This window comes from Pongo pygmaeus, chromosome 7 (assembly GCF_028885625.2).
Source record: "Pongo pygmaeus isolate AG05252 chromosome 7, NHGRI_mPonPyg2-v2.0_pri, whole genome shotgun sequence".
Classification (NCBI taxonomy): Eukaryota; Metazoa; Chordata; class Mammalia; order Primates; family Hominidae; genus Pongo; species Pongo pygmaeus.
In genome coordinates this window covers 9333618-9351082 of record NC_072380.2, presented here as the reverse complement: position 1 = coordinate 9351082, position 17465 = coordinate 9333618, and the positions used below count along the sequence as shown (strand labels likewise).

Sequence of the window (17465 nt, the reverse complement as noted above, 5' to 3'; positions counted from 1 at the left end):
GCCCTGATTTCAACCGGAGACAAAGGCAGGGGCCATGAGCTGGGACCTGGGGTGGCTTCAGAGGCCAGAGAACAGTGAGGCCAGCCCCACAGCCAAGGGAGTGCAGAGGCTCTAAGGGGTTTCATACACAGAAAATTCAGGGTGGCACAGGGCAAAGCTCATGCCTGCATCTTTTCCTTTTGTTTTCTGAAGAGGCAAATCCCTTTTTTCTGGGTGAGTAAGAGGTCAGGAGGTCTGGGACATGGGTCCACAGTTGGCCTAGGGAGGCGGGCCTGGGGTGTGCAGGCTTTTCTGCCTGGATTTAATCAGAAACCCAACACTTATCTCACCCAGAGGACCAGACAGGACTGAGCTGGCCTCTGGCTGGGCTCAGCACTGACCAGGTGGCAGCCGAGAGGACGGGGACACAGCCCTGGGCGCCACAGAGCTGCTGCTGGGAGCCAGACTGCCCTAGTGGTCCCCTCCTCCTCCGGGGTTGCCATGGCAACCGAGCAGGAGGGACCCTGCTGTCTAGCCCTGGTGCTCATCTCTTGCCTTTCCAGCCTCATCTGCATTCCAAGCCTTGGTCAGAGCCGGTGTCAGGAGCCCTGACATGGAGATGACATCCTGCCGAGATCTGACCCCGGCCCCAGTGCTGCGCGTGGCAGGGATGGGTTGCTGGGATGTGTGTGTGTGTGTGTGTGTGTGTGAGTGTGGTGGGGTGGTTGCCTTGCTGTGTGTGAGTGTGAGTGTGGGGGGTGGTTGCCTTGCTGTGTGTGAGTGTGTGTGGGGTGGTTGCCCTGCTGGGTGAGTGTGAGTGTGGGGGGTGGTTGCCTTGCTGTGTATGAGTTTGAGTGTGTGATGGTTGCCTTGCGTGAGTGTGATTGTGAGCATGGGGGGTGGTTGCTCTGCTGGGTGTGTGTGTGAGGGGGTGGTTGCCCTGATGGGTGTGTGAGTGTGAGTGTGTGGGGTGGTTGCCCTGCTGAGTGTGTGTGTGAGTGTGGGGGGGGGGGTTCCCTTGCTGTGAGTTTGAGTGTGGGATGGTTGCCTTGCGTGAGTGTGAGTGTGGGGGGTGGTTGCCTTGCTGTGTATGAGTGTGAGTGTGCGATGGTTGCCTTGCGTGAGTGTGATTGTGAGTGTGGGGGGTGGTTGCTCTGCTGGGTGTGTGTGTGGGGGGGGTGGTTGCCCTGATGGGTGTGTGAGTGTGAGTGTGTGGGGTGGTTGCCCTGCTGAGTGTGTGTGTGAGTGTGGGGGGTGGTTCCCTTGCTGTGAGTTTGAGTGTGGGATGGTTGCCTTGCGTGAGTGTATGGGGGGTGGTTGCCTTGCTGTGTATGAGTGTGAGTGTGCGATGATTGCCTTGGGTGAGTGTGATTGTGAGTGTGGGGGGTGGTTGCTCTGCTGGGTGTGTGTGTGGGGGGGGGTGGTTGCCCTGATGGGTGTGTGAGTGTGGGGGGTGGTTGCCTTGCTGTGAGTGTGGAGGGTGGTTGCCTTGTGGGCATGAGTGTGAGTGTAGGGTGGTTGCCCTGCTGGGTGTGAGTGTGAGTGTGGGGTGGTTGCCTTGCTGTGTGTGTGTGTGAATGTGGGGGGTTGTTGCCTAGCTGTGTGTGAATGTGCGGTGGTTGCCTTGCTGTGTGTGTGTGTGAATGTGTGGGGTGGTTGCCTTGCCGTGTGAGTGTGGGGGGTAGTTGCCTTGCTGGGTGTGTGTGTGAGTGAGGGGTGGTTGTCTTGCTGTGTGTGAGTGTGAGTGTTGGGCGTAGTTGCCTTGCTGTGCATGAGTGTGAGTGTGGGGTGGTTGCCCTGCTGGGTGTGTGTGAGTGTGGGGTGGTTGCCTTGCTGTGAGTGTGAGTGTGGGGTGTGGCTGCCCTGCTGGGTATGTGAGTGTGAGTGTAGGGTGGTTGCCTTGCTGTGTGTGACTGTGAGTGTGGGGGGTGGTTGCCTTGTGTGTTTGAGTATGAGTGTGGGGTGGTTGCCTTGCTGTGTGTTAAGTGTGGAGGGTGGTTGCCTTGCTGTGAGTGTGAGTGTGGGGAGTGGTTGCCCTGCTGGGTATGTAAGCGTGAGTGTAGGGTGGTTGCCTTGCTGTGTGTGACTGTGAGTGTGGGGGGTGGTTGCCTTGTGAGTATGAGTGTGAGTGTGGGGTGGTTGCCCTGCTGGGTGTGTGGGAGTGTGAGTGTGGAGTGGTTGCTCTGCTGGGTGTGTGGGAGTGTGAGTGTGGGGTGGTTGCCCTGCCGGGTGTGTGTGAGTGTGAGTGTGGGGGGTGGCTGCCCTGCTGGGTGTGTGTGTGAGTGTGGGGGGTGGTTGCCCTGCTGGGTGTAAGAGTGTAGGGGGTGGTTGCCCTGCTGGGTGTGAGTGTGTAGGGGGTGGTTGCCCTGCTGGGTGTGAGCGTGAGTGTGAGATGGGTGCCCTGCTGGGTGTGCATGTGAGTGTGGGGTGGTTGCCCTGCCGGGTGTGTATGGGCGTGAGTGTGGGGTGGTTGTCCTGCTGGGTGTGTGTGGGGTGGTTGCCTTGCTGGGTGTATGAGTATGTGAGTGTGGGTAGTTGCCCTGCTGTATGTGTAAGTGCTTGGGGGGTGGCTGCCCTGCTGGGTGTGTGAGTGTGAGTGTGGGGGGTGGTTGCATTGCTGGATGGATGAGTGTGAGAGTGTGGGTAGTTGCCCTGCGAGGTGTGTGAATATGAGTATGAGGTGGTTGCTCTGTTAGGTGTGTGCTCCGGGTGTGGCTGGGGCTGAGTTAGGGACATGGGCAGGGCTGTGTTAGGGATGTGGGTGTGGCTGGGTAAGAGACATGGGTGGGGCTGGGTTAGGGAAGTGCGCAGGGCTGAGTTAGGGAAGTGAGTGGGGCCCTGGGTTAGGGAAGTGGGGGGATTGGGTTCGGGAAGTGGGTGGGGCTGGATTGGGGTATGGGCGGGGCTGGATTAGGGAAGTGGGCGGGGCTGGGCTAGGGAAGTGAGTGGGACTGGCTAAGGGAAGTGAGTGGGGCTCGGTTAGGGATGTAGGTGGGGCTGGGTTAGGGAAGTGGGCTGGGCTGGGTTAGGGGTATGGGCGGGGATGGGTTAAGGAAGTGGGTGGGGCTGGGTTGGGGTGTGGGCGGGGCTGGGTTAAGGGTGTGGGCGGGGCTGGGTTAAGGGTGTGGGTGGGGCTGGGTTGGGGAAGTGGGCGGGGCTGGGTTGGGGTGTGGGCGGGGCTGGGTTACGGATGTGGGCGTGGCTGGGCTAGGGATGTGGCCGGGGCTGGGTTAGGGGTGTGGGCAGGGATGGGTTAGGGGTGTGAACAGGGCTGGGTTAGGGGTGTGAACAGGGCTGGGTTAGGGGTGTGAACAGGGCTGGGTTAGGGATGTGGGTGGGATCAGGGCTCCACAGGACAGCGCTCCTGGGGTTTTCTCCAAGCACCCCTGTGGTCTACACTGCTGGGCAAGCATTCCCTCCTGCACATGTTGTCCAGCCAGGACAGCACTAGCCTTCCCCCTTTCTGGAAGCCTCGTGTTTGCTGCCTGGGTTTTCCCTCCCTGCTGCACACCCTTGTGAGAACTCAGCAGTCTCTTCTGAAGGACGTTGATGCTGTGTCACAATGTCATATGCTGGCTGCTTCATGCCTGGTTCTGCTTGAACGTCATCTCCACACAAACCCCAGCCTGGGCCACAGGATGGAGCCCAGCGCTCGCCTTCCTGGTGCTTCTGGAGCTCATCACTTACTCCATGATGTTTGTTGGTGTCTGTGTGTCCCACCCTTGAGAATGCCAGCTCCTAGCAGGCAGGGGCTTCCGAATTCTATTCCTGACTGTGACCCTGGCACTCAGAGCAGTGCCCGGCACACAGTGGGTGCTCAGGAAACTTCCTGAGGAAGAGAGTGGGTACATGAATGAATGAAGAGGACTTTCTGGGCAGTCCATCTGGCCCTTTGTTCTTGTCTTTGGCCCTCACTGGTGAGCTAGGCCCTGCACTGCCTGAAAGCTCATCTGAGGGCTCGCCTCCTCCCTGAAGCCCTCTCAGACTCCCCACCTTCCAGGCCACCTTTCTCTGAATTCTCCGGGCACTTGCTTTCCTCATGCTGACTGCACACTGGCCCGCATGACCTTGAACTGTGGGAGTCTGTGGTCCTGTCCTCCTGACCAGACATCAGCTCCTTGAAGGGCAGGACACTGCTGCACCTTTTGTGTCCCGAGCACAGGGCCCTGTAAACAGCAGATGTTCAGTGTGTGCTGATGACGCTGATGCGGTGAAGTCAGCAAACAAAGTCCAGCCAGAGTCGTTCACAGCTCCAGATGACATCTCCCCAGCAGAAGACTTCCCACAGCTTCATGGGTAAGACTTTCAAAATCAGAATGCTTCTGGTGGCTGAGTCATCTTTCTTGAGTTGAGATGGGGTGGTTTGGGATGCTGGTCTCAACTTTATGTCTCATCCTTCCGCGATAGCCTTATGTTTGAATTTGACTCAGTCTTCAAGCCTGGGTCAAACAGCACCTCACTCGATAGTCTTCTGTGCTCTTCCGAATGGAGCTGATGGCTTCCTCCCTTCACACTTCGATCTGAGCACTTTCCTGACCACTCTCAGTGCAGCAGTGCACCTGCTGGATGGTTTTACTGAGTCACATTTCTGATGTGCCTGTCGGGTGAACCGATCTATCTTTTTCCAGCATCCCTTCCGTGGCTATCACTCCTGTCTAATTTCAGGTAGTTCTGAAGGGACCATGAGTTACAGTACCTGCCCATCACCCCTGCCCCAGGAACACTCACGACACCTAGAAAGAGACGTTCATTTTAGCCCTTACTCTGGCAATAGTGACTGGGCTTGGGGATGTACAATGGGCCACAAAAGACCAATCAGAATATTTTCATGGGATTTAAACACAGACACTTGGAGAAATAGGGTCTTTTCATCAGGAGCAGCTCAGCTGGGAGGATATAAGCTTAGAGTTTCCAGAGTCTGGAGAAAGCCCCTTTGCAGTAAAAAGGGAATAAGCCTGAGGTAAGGAGAACTAAGGGAAAAACAAACAGAAAGAGAGAGAAAGAGAGAGCATCCTGACATCTTCTGAGCCCTTAGGCCCAGCAGAACCTAAAGAGCTGAACTTCCCAGTGAAACGCACCAGAAGATTCTCTTGCGGTCAAGAGAGGCCGGAACGGCACTGCCCACACTAGCCTGGGCTTCAGGAGGGCAGACTCGCCCCCAGTTCTTCCCCCTGCTTCTCATGGCCACCTGCTGGGTGTAACCAGTTCAACTTCAACACATACTTTCTGATAATAAAATAAACGCATGAATGACTAGTTTTTTCTCTATCATCCATTTCTCTATTTCTCATTTATACAGAAATAAATGAAAATTGTTAGAAGGAGGAGAAAAAGAAGACCTTTCTCCTATTGTGCCAAGCACTGTGCAATGTCTAGTTTAGCCCTGGAAATGACCCTGAGGCACGATTGGTATTATCTAGTGTCTCGTATTATCTCTACTGCAGGCAAGGAAACCACAGTTCACAAGCAGGTCGGGGAGGGAACCACCATTCCAGCTCAAGTCTCCCCAACTCCACCATTGTGATCATCTTTCAGATGGCTCCATTTGCACAGAAGTAACAGGCATGTGAGCTTTATAGTACTTAAAAGTCCAGTGTTCCTAGAAACCTCAGGGGCAAATAACACTGAAATATTCCCAAGGCAATGCTTTGTTATTCTGTAAAGTTGTTCTGGGCAGAAGAGGAAGAAGAGACCGAGCGCCTCGGTCTGCAGTGCCCAGCACGTGGGTGCTGTGAGTACAGCTGCTGTGGCAGGAGGGCCTCTTTCCGGGGCTGGGGTCTTAGTCCTTGGGCAGGGCTGGGCAGTGAGGGGACCTCAGCCTAAGGGAAGTTCTGCCATTAACAACCCGTGACTCTGGACAAGTCGCATGACTCTTTGGAATTCAACTGGAACAGGGATTCATTTCATTTCTTTTCTTTTTTTGAGACAGAGTTTTGCTCTTGTCACCCAGGCTGGAATGCAGTGGCATGACCTTGGCTTACTGCAACCTCTGCTTCCCAAGGTTCAAGTGATTCTCCTGCCTCAGCCTCCTGAGTAGCTGGGATTACAGGCACCCACCACCACACCTGGCTAATTTTTGTATTTTTAGTAGAGACAGGGTTTCACCATATTGGCCAGGCTGGTCTTGAACTCCTGACATCAGGTGATCTGCCTGCCTCAGCCTCCTAAAGTGCTGGGATTACAGGCATGAGCCACCGCACCCGGCCAGGGACTCATTTCATTTGTCTGTTTGTTTTGGTTGATGGAGGTGGCTCCTGGGCCAGTCCCAGGGACAGCTGTGATGCTGTCCCTGGGGCCACCAGTGTGACAGGATGGGTACGTGGCATGAAACCCAGTACAGGACTCTGGGAGGGGGCAGGTGCCCTAGTGGGCTGCACCCGTAGATTGCCCTAACACTCTGGCTTTAGGCAGCCCTGGGTGCCTCCCACCTGGGGTCCCAGCATTGATGATGGGAGTGGGAGAAACATTTTGGACAGACCCAGCCTGGTGTGGAAGAGAAAAGAGTTCCCGGCCTGGGAGTCAGCTACCGGGGTCCTGTCCCACCCTGAGCCATTGGTTTGGGTGTGATGACCTCTGCGCCCTCTTCCACCCTGACACATGCAGAATCAGCCCACAGCAGCAGGTAGTGGGACCACCATGTCATGGAGCCACCCCCATGGGGCCACGGAGTAGAGGCGCCGACTCGCCCACATTTCCCTGGCTACTGTCTCCCAGCAAAGTCCGGTTTGCAGTGTCCTATGCTAATGGTTGCACTTCAGCTCAGGACAGAAGCTTCCGTTTCCACACCTGGTGCAACAAGAGCAACCACACGCATTTTTTAATCACACTGCATTTGCAAATTTTTTTCCCCACACACACAATGACCTGGGCTAGGGAGGCCTTCCTAGGAATTATACCACAGAGAACGGCACACCAGAGCCATCGAAAGAACTGCCCGAGGTCCTACAGCTCCATGAGTGGGGCTGGCTGGGCTTGCACCCAAGTCTTCCGACTCCAAGTTGAACCTTGCATCTATTGTCTAGGAAACAGGGAAACCTTGCTTGTCTCACTGGGATATTATGAGGAAAGAATCTATAAAAATACTTAAGACCTTTGCAAATTCAAAGTGCTGGGTCCGTGCTGAATAATTGATGGGCTCAGGCTGCTTGGAGCTGACGCACAGTCCTCCTGCAGGAAGGCTGGGAGCGCGGAAACCTTCCTTTTCATTTAGCCCAGTGAAAGAGGCTGCTGAGAAAATCGCCAAGAAAGACTGCTTCCCTGTTGGTCAGAAAGAGGCCCTGGCTCCTGGGAGCCACAGATCTAATTTATGGCCTCCCTGAAAGGCGGGGAGAAAGCCCAGGGCCATCGCAGGGAGAGCGGCTCTTGGGACGCCCAGTCACTGGTGTGTCCCTTCCAAGGCCGCGGGGCTCTGGGAAAGGGCGGCCCTGGCAGGCAGGGAGAGGTGCCTGAGAATCTGACAGTTTGATTTTGGAGGAGATGGGGAGGGGGAAAATAGCCAAGGGAAAAGCAGAGAAGGATGTGGTTTTCCTCCCGGGAAATGCTCGACAAGGCAGGGATGCCCAGACGGGCTAAGGCAGTCTGCTGCCGCCCCGCCAACCGCCACATGAGACCCAGGGCTTTTCTGGCCAAAGGCCATGGTGGCAGTGGGGATTAGAGGGCAGAAAGTAGACACAGAGTGGCCTTTAAAGCAATCTGCAGAGATGAAAGCAGAATGCAGCACAGGCCGGTGCCCTGGCCATACAAACAGGAAACACTTCCCAGCTGGCTGAAACTCAGACACCAGGGCACAGCTAAGGACACAGGGGATGTGTGCCCTCCCCCGTGGCTTCAGCCCACCAGAGCGGCTCCTAAGCAGCTGGCATTGGCCTCAGCCTCCAAACAAGGCAGATCTAGGACTATTTGAATCCACAGGATAATTGGCTCCAAGTTGAAAATAGGCAGAATCAACAAACTCCAGCTCAAGTGGGGATTTGTCCAGACGATCTGCTTTCTATTTCACTCTGCGGCACAAGTTCCAAAGCCCAGGGTTTCTAAAAGACTTCCTAAGGCCTTTCATGGTGTTCCCTGTGCTTATGCCAACTGGGCACCTCCACGTTCGGGCTGGGGGTGCTGACCTCTCAGGGGCTAGAAGGGTTCTTAGGGTTTCCTGGTGTTTGGATGCAGTCGGGTCCCAGTGTGGCCTCAGCCTGGCTAGGACTGCCCAGTGCAGCCTGTAAGTGGCTGCAGGTGCAGCACTGTGCCTGCACTGGGGTTTGGCAGGGACATATGGACTGAGTGCCCGCAGGCAGGGCAGAAAATGGGATGTGTGACTTTGCTTCCCTGCCGTGTCAGCTTGCGCTGGAGGTACCAGGCTGCTAAAGCCTCCCGGGTTCACACCTCGCAGAGGAAAGGAATCAGGAGCAGGAGAAAGAGATGGAGCAGGTTAGAACAAGGCAGAGCCAGGTGTCAGGGGACGTGGGTTGGTTGACAGCCAGCCCTGCCACTTACTAGTTCTATGACCTTGATCAACAGATTCAACCCTCCTAGGCCTAGGTTCCACATCCACGAAACAGGATTATAATGGATCGTACCTCAGTCTTGGAAGGACCAAATGAGATCAAGTTTACATGAATTTTTAGGTATACCTCTAATAGGACTGTCACCTCCTGCTCTTGACTGTGCTTGGCTGTCACTCTCCTTGGTCCATCGAATTGGGAAATGGCTCCTGCACTGCGAAAGTTAACTGAAGCGTGCAGAACAGCATCTTACTGTGAGCTCAGGACTCTACTGCACAAACTGCCTTTATTCGTCAGCAACCTCGCCAGACTGCATGCTCCCTGAGGGCACGGCCTTCACCTTCTGCTTCCTTGGTAGGGTGGTGCATTTGGATCCTAAACTCCTTTGCAGAGATGGTGGGCTGTTCTGTGTGGTTTCATTATGCCACCTGCAACCTAGGTGTATTCAAATCAGCAACACCCACCCCTACCCCACTCACAGCCACTGCCTCGCAGCAGAAAGCGTCTGCTCCAGAGGCAGCAGGAACAGGCACTTCAGCGTCATTATCTCTGGTCAGCGTTGGGCATTTGATGATTAGCAAAGTAAACATTAGAAATGCGTTCTCATTGGTAAAGACAGAGGTATTCGAGATATGTGGGTTGGCTAAATGAATTCAGAGACACTCTTGACTCAGGAAAGAGCAGGTAAAAGAATTCATGAGAGCTCCAGGGAGGTGTGGTCAGGGCAGCAGAGAGCAGATTGCTGGGCTTCACCGAACCCACAGGACAGGCTGTATGGACTCCACTGGACCTGTTTGCAGGTAAATATTTGTCCAAAAATGTGTACATGTCTGGCAGAATTTGTTCTGAGGCTGCTTTCATTCAAACTTGATAATGAGGTTGTCTTCACCTTCCTCCAAGTTTTCAGTGGCTGCTATCAAACAAATAAACAAAACAGCAGCAGCCACACAACCAAATCTGGGAGGTGCCTTTGTGACTCGAGGGACTTAGGTCAGTTCACGCCTGGCATGGGACTTCCAGGGCGAAGTGCGTAGAGCTGATCACAAGACTAGGGAGGTAGTGTCACTTTCAACTTGATGGTGGACAGTGGGGGCCAGGTCCCTAAGGCAAGGACCCTCATCCAGAACCTTCCTGGGTGGCCACCACCCTAAGCATGAGCCTGCTGACCTAGGGGCTGCTGTGCCCAGCCAGCTCGCAGAGGCTCCGCTGGCTTCCTGGAATGAGGAAATGCTGCCCAGCCTTCGAGAAGATCTGGAACTGTAGCCAGTGCGCAAGTCACTGCCTAGGCTCTTTCCATACCTGCCACTGGACCTGGAAAATGGGGTCTGACCTGGGCCTGTCCCTCTAGGTCCCAAGGGACAAGCCCTGCGAGGGAGCCCTTGGGCATCTACTTCCAGCTTCCACCTTTGGATCAGGATGCCCTGGAAGGAACTTCCGGCCACACTGAAGAAATGGGGGCTTGGTTTATGCCCCCAGGGGGAGAAGGTGAACCCTCATCCTCTGCAGGTTTCTGCAAAGGCTGCTGGGGAGGAGGATCACATTTATGGGCACCCGAGGGACCTTTTGGAAATTCCTCAGTGAAGAGAGCTTTGTAGTGGGGGAGCAAAGCCACCCCCCACTATAGATGACAACTTGGGGGGAGCTACTATGTGCTTGCTGAGGCCACGTGGCAGGGCCCTGGCATGGGGAGGAGCCTGGTGCTAGACAGCTGCTGCTAGAGAAGAGAGGCCCCCTTGATGGCTGTGCCCACAGGGAGACTGGGCTACTGCTCAGCAAAGTCCTTCTCTTGAGAGTGGCTGATGGATGAGATTTGATGCTGCCTGGCAGAGCTGAGCAGGCAGTCAGTGCGCAGAAGGAAAGGGGGTGAGGTGGGAGCAGCCCCCCTTGAACTGCTCTGCTCACCTTCTCTCTCCATGCTTGTCCTTCCTCTCTAACGCTTCTCCAGAGAAGTGGCAGGGGTCAGCGTGGGGAAGAGTTGGCCTTTAATGGACAGGGCAACGGTCCTAACCAGGGAAAAGCTGAGACCTGCGGCCTACCCGACTCATCCTGGCAACACGGCCCTCGGTGGCAGCTCAGACTCTACAGGTGATTGCAGAGCCAGTGAGGCTCACCTGCCGCCCCTCCTAAACTCTTTTCCCACCCTGTCCCATCCTTCCTAATCCCCACCTCCCCCTGCCCGCCATGTAGCCCATCCTCAGCCCCTCAAGGTCTGTTTCAGTCTGTGCCTTTCCTTCCTGTCTCGGGGTGCATTTGCACAGTAAGAGCCAGCCAGGCTAATCCTAAGGGATTTCCAGTTAGTGGCACGCGCGTGCTTTCCCACCCCTGGTCTGGAAACCAGGAGCAAAGTGCTCAGTGATTCACTTTCCGCCTTTGCAAGCAGCTCAAGTCCCTTGGGAAAGCACAGCTCCCAAAGGGTTCTGGGAATTCCAGGAGCTCCTGTAGGGCCAACGGGGCTTTCTGCGAGCAAGATTTGCCTAGAGAACACAGCAGCCAGGGTGTGAGAAGCCTAACAAGTAGTTTCTTCCTCATTGGCCTGGGGCTCTGTGGCTCTCTCTCAGCAAATAGTTAGGCATGGCCTTAATTTATTTCCCTGCCAGAGTCCCTCTTGGAGGGGGGCCAAGCTAGTAGACAGGAAGGCGGGGACTGGCAATTTAGTGGAAATCCATGCATGTAATTGGGAGGACCAGAAGAACAGGAGCAAGTGCGCAGGGAGTCTGGGGGCTCTGGGCAGGCAAGGAGGAAAACAGGGTGTGGGGGAGCAACCCTTTCTTCTGCTTCAGGTGAGAAGAATTGAGGCTGGCCAGGCCCAACGGCACAGCCTTGCAAGCTCCTGATAGAAGAAATGGCTTTCCTGGCTCCACAGGGTTCCTCAAGCAGACAGGGGACCTTCTCAGGTCATGAGATGAGCCCCACGACACACTTCTCATTTCATCTGGGTGTGAGTGGTTTCTGCTCCTCTCTGGGCCTTAGGTGCCTCAGATTTCCCAAAGCAGCCTTCCTTTGAGAGCACTGTCCCGGGAGTCAGGCAGGTGAGGCTGACTCTCTGCTCTCTCACCAGGTGTGGGAGCCACACCAGGTCACTTAATTTCTTAGAGTCCCATTGGCAAAACAAGGATAATAGAGTCTCCTTGAAGATTGACGGGGAGGATGGAATGACCAAGGGATGCGAAGGGTTTCTAAGTAGTGCATGGTCCATAAATGCACTAAAGAAAGAAGAGCTGTCATCTTTATCCATTCTAAGCACAGCCCATGGCTGCTTTCCAAGCTCCTTAAAAACACACTGCAGAAGTTCCTATCCTGCCGGCGCGCTCAGGCAACAGGCGCCACAGCACCTCTGCTTTCCCAAGACTTTGTCCACGCTCTCCACGCTCCATCCTGAGCTTACTGAAGGGGCAGGACTGTGTCTACTGTGTCAATGCGAAGCTGCTTTGGAGCATGTGTCCCTTGGGGAAAACCCTGTGGATAGGGACCTGATCTCATCTTCTGGGATTCTCCAGCAATGACGGGGAGTTTGTGGAAACTTGACTTGGGAGAACCTGCTTGCAGGCATAAGGCAGTGGCCAGCCCCCAACCTAGAGTCAACCCTCCTTCCAGATCTTTCCAGGAGGTCCCAGTCCTCAGAATTCCCTCCAAGCCCCACTGGGAATAAAAACCAGGCAGTAACGGGTTTCCAAAAAAGCAATACATCCAACCTGACTTGGCTGAAGAAGACACCCTACCCCTTGCGGTCTGTGGCCCCGTGTCTCGGTGACTCAGGGTACCCACCTTCACGGCTGACCTGCTCATTCCCGGGGGCCCTTGGGGCTGTGCCGTTCCCTCAGGTCACATTGGCTTGGGTCCTTAGAGCACCCTTGGGCCCAGGTGCCCTGGGCCACTTCCCCTGAGTTAGGGACCGCATCCGTGGGGACAGAAACTTCCATCTCACTGAACCTGAAGACAGGAGCCAGGCTGGGCTTGGAGGTCACCAGCCGCCTGGGAGTGGAACCGGAGAGGCTGAGTGGGGCCCTCCCTCTCAGACGGCAGACCCCAAACCTCCACCCAGAATCCGAGCCCGGACACGGCCAGCAGGGAGCTGGCAGATGAAGTCCAGCCCTGGCTGCCCGGCTCCTCTTGGGAGGGCAGCGAGCCCGCGGGAGCGCAAGAGCGGCCTCTCCCGGGGGGGCGGTAGGTGCGCGTCCCCTCCGGGGCTGGGATCCGACTGCTCCGCGCCACTGCTCGCGCTGGGGACCTGCGACGCCTCAGCCCCTGCCCAGACCGCGCCGCCCGCCGCGGCCACACCTCCCAGCCCCTGGGAAAGTCCCCGCCGCCGGCGCGAACCAACCTTCCGGGAGCCCAGGGGCTCTGCTGGGGACTCGCCGGTGTCCCGGCCGCCTCCTCCTGCGCGGGGCCGCGCTGCCCGGCCTCAGCTCAGCGCTACCGCCTCGCCTCCCCGAGCTCCGGTGAATTCTCGGCGCTGCTCCTTTCGGAAAGGACTTTTTTTTTCCCCCTGCGTTGCGTCAGGGCGGTTGCCTGGCGACGGCCGAGCTCTCCGCCGCGAGCCTTTCACCGCGATCCCGGCCTCGCGTTCTCGCCCCGGGTCCGAGCGCGCCCCGGGTCCTAGCGCCCTGTCGGTTCCCCGGCCCGGGCAGCCCCCGCGAGTGGAGAGGAACTGCACGCCTTCGCCAAACCCCAGATGAAACCAAACCCAAACGTCCATTTTCTCATTAAACCCGAAACCAAGGCAGTTTCCCCCAATTGTGGCAACGTGGCTGCGCCACTGTCAGAAGTTTGTCCGCATGTAGGGCGCAGGGGGACCCCACGCCCAGGGCCTCACCCACCCCCAAACGGCTGGAGTTCATAGGACCCGCGGCCACGACTGCCCCCGAGCGCCTACCGTGGGCCACACCCCCCGACGACCCAGCAGGGCAAGTGTAGGCATCTCTGGCTGACAGATGAGGAAATTGAGGCGCAAAGACCCGAGCGTTTGCCCCACTAACCACAGGGTGTCTGTCCCGCCAGGGGCGCGGCATCGGCCACCTCTGACTGTCGTTAGATTCTAAGACCCAGTCCCTGCTGCATCAGAGCCCAGAGCTGCAAACCCTAAGGCACACGCAGGACAGCAGCCCGAGCTGCCCGGACCGCAGGTCTTCAGGACCAGTCCCAGCTTCTGACGATGGGGCCAGGCCAGACACTGGAGGCCCCAAGGCTGGTTACTGGATGGGGGTCTCTTACCCCAGACCTCATCAAGCACCTTTCCTAGATGCCCGGGGCTGGAAGCGTCTTTCAAAGGGCTCCAGTCTGCCATTCTCACGATAGCCCTGGGCGTGCGCGCAGGCGCCGTCTACATGGGCAGACGCGAAGCTGAGTGGTGGGGCTGCAAAGTGACTGGCGCAGGCTCCAGACAGGTGCGCGGCTGGCCGGGCCTTCTGTGGGGCCTTAGCCCCTGCAGGGGCCCGAGACACTCGTGCTGCCCTCTGGTGCCCGCGTCCTTCACTGCAACTCCGCATCCAGCCCTGACCTACTCCCTTCCTTTCTGACCTTCACTGGAAGATCCTCCAAGGGACGTCGTCTAAGGAGACATCTTGCCAGTACAGACCTGGTCATGCTAGTGAGGGAACGGTCCTAAGCTAGCGGGTGTATTAACAGGCATCTTTTGGAGAGTCACAGCGTTGATCCAGATCTTCTGATTCCAGCTCCTAAACATCACTCCTTCCTTCTTCCTGCTCCCTGCCACTGTCCCTACCCAAGCCACCAGCAGCTTGCCCTACCCAGTTCTGGGACCTGCCACCCGGGTCCAAGCGTGCACGCAGTCTCCTTACTGATCTCCCTTTACCCTCTCTCAGCGCCTCCCAAGCCAGTTACTCCTCCACAAACAGGAGAAACTCTTAAGAATGGAAATCCAGTCTCAGCTGCTTCTGCTTAAAGGCCTTCAACGCCCCCAGTCCTCTGAGGATTAAGAGCTAGCTTGGCTGCAGGGGCCTGACTGGCCTCTGTCCGTCTCTAGGGCCTTGTCTTGCACAGACCCTGCTCCCCAGACAACAGACCCTCTTCCAGTTCCACTGTCCACCTGCTCCTCCCCACAGGCTGCTGCAGCTCTGCCTCCCAAGGGAACCCCAGGTTACAGGTGCTGGCAGCCCCCTGCCTTGTCTCCTTCATGGACCAATTATAATTCCAAGTTTACCTGTGAGGTTATTTGATTAGTGTCTGTCTCCCTCTGAGGCAGTAGGCTCCGGAAGGGCAGGAACCATGTTTGCAGGCAGGATCCTCAATCTGGACTTGGGGATGCAGCATCCTTCTGGGTGCTGGCTGTTTCTGACCACAGCCCTGGTGCTGAGCCCTAGTTGGCTGCATTGCTCACTGGTGTGCCTACGGCCCTGGCATGTGGTGAATGCTCCAAGGTCTTTTTGGATGGGCCATTCAGCCCCATCTGGAAATGCTTTGTCCCACCTCTACCTCCTGGCTCCCTGTTTGACCTGTGGCTTCTATTTCTGGGAGTGCAGATGCTTTCTCATGGAGGAATTGTCACAAGCCTCAAATGGACAGGTAGCCCGTCCAGGGCAAGGGTGGTGTCTTGCCCTGTGGCTCCCATTCTGCCTGGTATGTGCCTGTGGGCCGGAGGGTAATCAGTGATGGGGACCAGGAGGAGAGTGGGCCAGAGGAAAGAGGAAGGGGAGGAGGAAGAGCAGCCTTGGTTGGAGTAGCCTCAACTCCAACCTCAAGTCATATGGAGTGGTCAAATAAATGAGTTAGCACAGAATGGTATGTAGCCATAGAAATAATGTTCTCAAAAACTATTTGATCATATAGAAAAATACTAACGATTTAACGCTAAGTAAATAAGACTGGGACACCAAATCCTGTGTACATTATGAAACTTCTCATTCTAACATCTAATTCATATGTATGCATGGAAAAAAGATTGGAAGAGTATATGCAAATATTAGCTGTGGTTATCTCTGGGCCGCAGGATAATGGAGGATTTCAAATGTCTTCTGTAAGCCTGCATTCGCTTTCTACAATGCATCGTTTTGTAATGAGAAACATCAAGAAACACTACTCAAAAGCGAAGATGGCACTGTGTTGGTGTTCCTGATGGCACTTCCTTTTGGGTCAGGAACACTGAAACCCAGTGATGGTGGGAGGGTCTGGGTGGGCCAGAGAGGGCAAGGCCACCTAGAGGTTCTTCCTTCCCCTTGATTCCTTACAGAGAAGTTTTCTTTCAGTTGGTGCATGATGCATGAGACATTGCCTCTTATCATCCTACAGGAAGCTGTGAAATAGACGAGTCAAGAAAAATGCCCAGCCAGGCATGGTAGCTTACACCTGTGATCCCAGCACTTTGGAAGGCCGAGGCAGGGGGATTGCTTGAGCCCAGGAATTGGAGACCAGCCTGGGCAACATGGTGAGACCCCACTTCTACAAAAAAAAAAAAATGAAGAAGAAGAAAGAAAACTCAGCTGGGCATGGTGGTACACACCCGAAGTCCCAGCTACTTGGGAGGCTGAGGTGGGACTGCTTGAGCCCAGGAGTTGAAGGTTGCAGTCAGCCATGATTGCACCACCGCACTCCAGCCTGGGCAACAGAGCAAGACTCTGTCTCAAAAATAAATAAATAAATAAATAAATAAAAGATTTAAACTTAAAATATTATCTTTCAGAATTTCTCCCAATTCATTTATTCATCTGTTCAATAAATATACATTAGTACCACTAAATACCGGACACTGTTCTAGGCTCTTGGGAGATGTTAGTGAACAAATTAGATGAAGGACCTCGCCCTTGAGAACTGATAATCTAGCAGAGAAAAGCAGGCAGACTATGACCGACAAATACGCTAAGTAAACAAGTAATATTGTGAGTGATAGAAAAACAGAACTATAGACTCAGATTGGAAGTAATGGCAGAGGAGGAGAAGAGTGTGCACGTTTTCAGGCAAGGTGGGCAGGGCTGGCCTCGCTAATAAGGTGGTTTTCTAGCAAAGATTTGAGGGAGATGACGGAGGGGGTCTTGTGGTGTCTCGGGGAAGGGTGTTCTAGGCAAAGGGTCAGGGCAGAGGCCCTGGGCCAAAAACATGCCTGCCACAATCAGGGGCCAGCATGGGTGCCCCGAGGCCAGAATGCAGCAGGCAGGGAGTAGAGCATGGGTGGGAGATGACGTCAGAGACAGGGCAGGGCAGGGCAGGTGCTGGGGCAGAGCCCCTGGGCCTGGCAGACCTCGTGAGGACTGGCCTTCCCCCGAGGGGAGCTCCAAATGCACAGCTGGAAGCAGACTCTGCCCTCTTGGCACTCTCAGGGCACAAAGCCCTCTCTAAATCAGTCTCTCCTGTTCCCTTTTGAGTCTATAAACTACTTGAAGGCGATTCCTGGGTTCTAAGGATACAAGAGAAGGAAGGATGAAATTTCTGTTGGGCTCTGTGGGACGGAGGACACTAAGGGTGGCGACATCCCTGCCCTGCTCCAGACAGCAACGAAGACTCTCAGTCCAGGGCCAGAGTCCACTGGCCTCTGCTGTTTGCCTGTGAAGGGACTTGTCCATCCGTGGGCCCAGGGTTTCAAGAAGAAGCAGGAAGTGACTGTCTTAGGCATGTTCAGCTGCAATGGCTCCTCCCTTTTCTCATCTCTCAGAAGAGGCTGATTCAGGCTGAAGCTCAGAAGGACAATGAGGGCCAGCTTTCTGTCCTCTAGGGAACCTGTTAGTTCCATTTAGGGGCGGCTGGCTGTGTGCCATCCGGGGGCTAGACCTGGGAGTGTGGCGCATGCGGCTTTTTGGTAGGAAGACAATTAACAGAGCAGTCCACACAGAGCATCCACCTTAGCGCTGGAGCAGGGAGGTGACAGATTCCACCTGAGCCTAGGTGAGGAGGAGGAGTGGGCCTCAGCTGGGAGAGGTGCCCACTCTGAGGCAGCAGAGGGAACTGCATCTGGAAGGGCATGTGCGGAGGCTGTGTGCAGAGCAGGAGGTGAGGAGTGGCAGGCACAAGGACACAGCTGCAGGGCTCAGCGCGACTGCAAAG

At 55.6% G+C, this 17465-nt stretch overlaps 1 protein-coding gene across 1 annotated transcript in view; it reads right to left on the bottom strand.

Moving 5' to 3' along the window:
* FAM167A (family with sequence similarity 167 member A) overlaps positions 1-13872 on the bottom strand; it is a 46733-nt gene extending 32861 nt beyond the window's left edge. Inside the window, exon 1 of the mRNA XM_054499451.2 lies at positions 12796-13872. The gene's annotated coding sequence lies outside the window, so the exon portion shown is untranslated. The remainder of the gene's footprint in view (positions 1-12795) is intronic.
* Positions 13873-17465: the final 3593 nt, after the last annotated feature.